Genomic DNA, 6,596 nt, shown 5'->3' with positions numbered 1-6,596 from the left:
AGAATATAGCATGGCAGCACCTGCAGTCTGTAGGAAGGCATCAGGGGCACAAAATGGGGTACCATGCCTTTCTGTTTAAAAAAAATTCCGTAAACTGTAGATTGTCACCTAGGCCATCATATAACTGTAATGTTGTTCTCCTCTGGAAGTCATGTGGCACTTGGGTGTCCCTCACATGGCTGTACTATTGCTTTGTTCTACCTACAATTAAAACAAAGCCATAATAGTACACCCATACACTTCATGCTGGGTTTTGTTTTCTGTGTTGTACTGTATGAATTCAACAACAAAAAAATGTGGCATGCTCCGTTGGATGCCGTATCACAGAGCTATACGTGCTTGCTAAAGAATAGTGTAGTAGGAGGATGACATCGTGTGTCCATGTATCTCAAGTATGAAGTGGCTAAGACACAGCCCCCTGTACCCAGCTCTGCCATGTACACAACCCCTAAAGGCTATGTACACACGGCAGAATTTCCGTGCGGAATTCCGCAGAAGAATTCCACGCAGAAACTCTGCAGCAGCAGAGTCCCATTGATTTCAAAGGGATTCCGCTGTACTGTGAATTTTTGCACCATAAATCCTGATTTCGGCTGTCGCAAAAACATTGAACATGTTCAATGTTTCTGCAGAGTCCACACGGAAATGCAATGCCGTCTATTCAGATGGTACATTTACGAGCGGTCCTAGACCGCAGTTTGCAGAATGTCTACACTGAGTGTTTCCGTGCGGACATTCTGGCATGTGAACCCGGCCTTAACCAAGAAAGCCAAAGGGTATTTAACAGTATCAACTGTACATCATGCTTAGGTTTACAGTTCATCACCAACTGAGTTTTACATACAGATTGTTTATTTAAAACTGTGTCAGAATTGATATGACCTCACCAAAGATAAATGCACTGAAAGTTATGAACATGCACTTTTTTCATATGTTTATTGTCCTAATCCTGTTAGATGATCTGACTCCGCTATTCCTCTTAGAAGTACATTTTTTGTTTTACATTTGTTCCCTTATTTTTACTATTATCTTTTTCAACTGCTCAATAAAATATTTGCTAGTACGCTACAGGTACCATCCACACACTGTATGATTGCATTCATTGGATAGAGGTGTATGACACTGCCTCACAGTACTTGGCTCATCACTTAACTACTACAATAGTAATAGGCTCTTGTCTTTTCTGTGTTTTTTTTTTTTTTTTTATTTTTTTTATAGGCTTACAGAAAATTACATTAGACTTTGCCCATTACCTTGCTGAATTGTTTCTTTCTAGGCTAATGTAATGGTATTTTGTCCGTGTAAATGCTTGATAAGATCACTAAAATATTGTTGTAAATCTCCAATCTAATAGATTGTGCCAAAAAAAAAAAAAAAAAAAAAAAAAAACCTCAAACCACTGATCATTTAGAAAATGTGTCAACAACAGAAGAAAAGAACATCTGCACTCACCGCTCAGCTCGGGACCGGACGAAGCACACTGTTGTGCGAAATACCGGTATAGTCCCTGAGCGCTTACTGCTACATGCAGCGCCTGTAACCCCGGATCTCCGGACGCGACGGCCGATACTGAGCGGTGAGTGCAGATGTTCTTTTCTTCTGTTGTTGATTCTATGATTCTGCCGTGAGTTTTCTGCACCCCGCAGATCGGCTTCACTTTGAACTCCCTGGTACTCCAGAGCCGCGGAACAGTCTACAAGTTAGTGCCTGCCATACGTTGCTCGTTTTTTCCTACCTATTAGTGTGCTCTCCTCATGCTTTTAGAAAATGTGTCCCATGTAAATGGGGCTTTAGTACCCTGCTACTAACAATGTTGTCTATGGCAGATTCTGCTTACTACAAGTCTTAGCTAGAATTCCAGTTTATGAATTTGTCTAAATCTCGTTTTGTTCAAAATGAATATGGATAGAGTCTGTGGCATTTAAGTGGTTAGACAGAGGGAGGGATTGAAGTGTATTTCTGGTATAGAGCAACATGGACAATATATTACGCATTGTGTTCAGTACCCAAATTTCATTTTACATTTTTCATTCTTTCTTACAGGAGCAAGTTAAATTTACAGCCCATAAAGAATGTCAGGAGCTCAGTAGCTTTGTGTCTGTCAGCTAATATATAAAAGTCAGGATTCTGTGACCCAAAGGCGAACTAAAACCACTGGCGGTCATTACTCGTGATCAGGTGTGGGGAACAGACAGTTCAGTTCACTAATATTTATACAACGTAAGAACAAACAGGTGCCACTCACCAGAGATGTCTTCAGCTTTGTATTTATTATGCTTTTAGGAACGGGAGAACATGGTTCAGGCACACTGCATTAACACAGGTTGTGTCCTTCTTCTGAGCCGGTAGTGCAAATGGCTGATGCCTGTGTTAGTGGAGTGTGCCTGCTTCATGTTCTTTCTTTCCTTGTGGCATAATAAAAGACGGCTGAAGACCTCTCTGGTGAGTGCCACCTGTGTGTTCTTTAAGTTGTTTTGTAAACATCACTGGATATTCTGTTTAGGCTGAGCACCATACTGTTCATAGCTTTACAGCCACACAATCCTGCCTACCACTGTCTGCTACTCCATGACATGTACAGAGTGAGTCAAGGACTATCCTCTTCATAGTTGTAGTGCCAACCTGAAGACTTTCTTTTCTACAAAATAGTGTTACTAATAATTTAACCTGTGTAGCTGCAAATTGGAAGTACATTCCAATTTCTTTCAATACTAACATAGTTTAATAGCGTTGCTAATGCTTATGAAGCAGGCGATCTTTATTATACGTTAATAAGGGATTTATAATGACAGAATTATGACACTTCCATCAAGACAGTTGGTGCTCAATGGATCTCAATCCATACATTGTACAGATACCTTGGTACTCAAAGTGGAAGTTTGCTGGATATGTTCTTAGCAATCAAAGTTACCGAAATGTAAAAAGTTTCCATAACAGATCTGACTGCTGCAGAGGTCAGGGAAATAGTAGGTTGGTGGCCTCTCGCCATGCAGTAGTGTGCAAACTTTAGTCGCAGTGTGGTAGGGATTTGTGACATAATGGAAGTAATTTATCATTCCCTGCACCAGAGCAGAGTGGCCAAATAGCACAGTTTTGTTTTTTGTGTGTGAAGTTGTGTCACTGCGCTGGTGCATGGGACAATAAATTACCCCAATGTGTACTGGGCAGTTTTTGTTTGTTGCTCTAACATCCTCAGTAGTCAAGGGTTGCTCTATAAAGTTCAATTACACGAGTTTAGTGTTTTTTTTCCGTTTTTTTTCCGGTATATTAGATTTGTTGCAGAAACTTCTTAGACTTAAAATGCGTTTAGTACAGATGGCATATGTCAGTCACAGACATTTCTGCAACAAATCTTCTATTTGTGATTGTATCTAGTATTAAAAAAAAAGTTGTCATCTTTCTGTTTTGTTATTACAGTCATTTTTGTAACAGAAATTGCAGCTCTGGTTGTTAATTCTGACTTCTCTTCTTCTCAGTAGCTGATGTTTAACAGTTATTTTGGTGACATGTTGGTAAATAGCAAAATAACCATCAAAGGTAAATAATTCAAAGGTGACAATCAATATGACTGCGCTTCAAGTTATCACTTCTGCAAAATGGCAATTATTTTAGAGTGGAACTAAGTAAAATATCCTTATCAAATTTAATCTGCTGTTTTGACTTCAGATTTACCAAAATATATATATATATAATATATAATTTTAAATCCCCTTTGAATCGCAAATAGAACTGCAATGCAGGTAACTTTCAGGCCTCCGCATGGATTTTGTCTTTTCTTAATTAAAAAGGTAGTGAAAAGATAATTTTTGCCTTGCTTAAAAGGATACTCCATTGAAAACATCTTATCCCCTATCCAAAGGATAGGGGATAAAATGTTACATAGCGGAGGGGCCGCGCCGCTGGCTTGCAGCTTTCACGTTCGGGACTTCACTCCTCCTCCGTTCATCTCTATGGAAGTGGGTGTGACGGCTCCTCCCATAGACGTGAATGGAGGGGGTGTGGTGGCTGGCATCGCCAGTCATCGGGCATGGAGCGGAGTTCACTCCGTGCACTGAATGACGGGTGCCACAGCAGAGATCGCGGCGGTCCCCAGCGGTGGGACCCCCGCGATCTAACACCTTATCCCCTATCCTTTGAATAGGGGATAAGATGTTTTCAGCAGAGTACCCCTTTAACAATCTTCAGCTTGCTCGGTTGCTAATGCCACTTAACAATATATGTGGTTAACATTTTGTTCCGATTCTCATCCAAAATCTCTTTGCTTTTAATTTGTCCTTACAATTATATGCAGTTGCATCCATCCAGACTTCCACGTATCACTCACTCGGGGAAATGCTCCCATTGTGTACGCTACATATAGCCTGGGATATGCTCACATAAGTATGAGTAACATTAGCAGAATATATTTATATTTTTTTTCTGTGGTACCAAAATCTGCTGTAGAAAACGTGTGGTTATTTTTAATGTTTATAATAGGTGCTTTATTTTTAAAATAAAAGATTTCTATGAAATGTGTTTGTAAATTTATTCTTTATGGTTGGTACAAGATATTACTAGAAATATTAGGTTCTGGCTGTGGTAAAGAGAATCACAAAATCTTCACTGACCACAACAATATATTTTTCAAGGCATGCTTTTTGTCAGCCAGCTGTCCCCCTATAAGCTGTGCTGTAAAAGGTTCCCAAATAAGTATATTGTGTATATTTGTGCTGTACCTCAATCACATTCAATTCTTTGAATAGCTGTATGAATCGTATTACTCATAGTGTAATGCCAAATGAAATGGAACAATTTTTTTTTTCTACCCCTTTTAATCCTTTAACAGCCTTTGTATGATCCTGCTTTTCAAGTTCACTATGTGCATCAATCAGCTGCTTAGGTTACCCCCTTGCCAGTAAGCGTTTTCTTAATGTATGCTTTGCCATCTTATAGTTACCAAGGTCACTATTTACACACCATGCTTAAACATTGTCCATACAAGAGTGATTTGCTCACATAATTGTAACAATATGTTGGTGACTAGATTTATGATAACCCTCCAAATTACAGGTGTACTGTTGAGTCTAGGTACCCCATTTGCTGGTCACCAAGTAAAGAGCATATTTCCGTGGCTACAGTTTAAGTATTAAGTAAATTCTACTAACTGACCTTTATAAACTGACTCTATGTAGAGTAAATCAAGTCGTAAAGGATAAACATCCACTCTTCCTCTAATTGTGAAAAAAATTCCATTATTAAAAGTGGGGTCTGCTGGGGTCCCCATTGCAGTGCCAGCTATTTGCTATCCTCCCATATGAAGTCCACATATTGTACATTAAATGATAGTGTAAAGCTTATACATTTGTATTCTGGGGGACATGGGTATATTAGCTTTTGACATTTACCATGGCCAGTTCACGGTTTCTGCACAGGTTATTTTTTTTTTATTTTTTTTTTTTGGACGACTGCAGTTTTTGAGCCAAAGCCAAAATTGAACTGCAGTCTCAGCTTAAAAAAAAAAAAAGCCAAACAAAACCTGTGTGGAAACCAAACCTAAAACCCTCCTGTAATCCAAAATCAGGTATGACTGACAAAAAAATATATTTTCAATTCGTCCCTCACGACAGCACCACAATGAGATTGTCCCTATATGCCTACATAGGAACAGGAAGCACAGAAAGTTTAAAAAGACCCCTCCCCTTTAACCCAAGGTGTTTCCTGTTTCTATGTAGCAGCTATACAGAGAGGTTGTTACCGCTATGATCCAGGGCTGGTAGGATTGTTTGGAGTGCAGGTGGTTGAAGTTGGTCCCCCACTTCCTTTACTGCATCGGGTCGTGCCTCTTTGGGGTGCCTCTCCCGTCCCACATTTCAGGTAAACTTAGTTTTTGAGCCTATTCTGTATAAAATCCTTGGGCTAACAAAAAGAAAGGTTTTCCTAAGGAAAGAAAACCAAGCCCAAAGACAATGGCCCACATTTATCATTGTAGGTGTAAGTGAAGCATTTTTTTTTTACACCTTTTTTTTGTGAGCTGATAATGTGTAGGGTCACCAATTTTATTAAATGTTCACCGAGCATTTGAAAAATTTTGTGCAGGTCACATTTTGTACAATTTCTCTCTTCACATACACTAAAAAGATACGCCAGGTCCGAGATGGTGTAGTTTTAGACACTTTTCAGTAGCTTTGCGCCTCTTTTGCGCCTTTTTTACAAAAGGTGCAGTTCATAAATCCCTTCTATATCATGCGTATTGCCAAAATCAGTGGATCGCAACTCAAAATCAGCAGAAATGTGTAAACAAAAAGGCGCAAATAAACCCTTTTTGTGCCTCTTGTAGACATAAAAAAAACAGTCTAAAGACCATGATAAATGTCGGACAATTTTCTTTCCTTCTCTAAAAACAATATAAAGAAAAGAAAAAATGGGTAGATGGAGTTACGTAAAAGGAGGAAAGGACAGAGATTTTTTGCTCAATCCCTCCTCTAACCAAAAATAATGACTGTCTTCAGGTGGGGGGAAGGCTGTCTCTAACCCGTTTATCCTAAACACCTTAGAATCTGGGTACAGAATAAAGTTAGCCTTTACCTCCTCAAAGATTTTGTATTACAGGGTCAGAA

Source organism: Hyla sarda, chromosome 1 (genome assembly GCF_029499605.1).
Source record: "Hyla sarda isolate aHylSar1 chromosome 1, aHylSar1.hap1, whole genome shotgun sequence".
NCBI lineage: Eukaryota > Metazoa > Chordata > Amphibia > Anura > Hylidae > Hyla > Hyla sarda.
The sequence above is the reverse complement of the archived record's forward strand: the minus strand, read 5'-3'. Positions refer to the sequence as shown.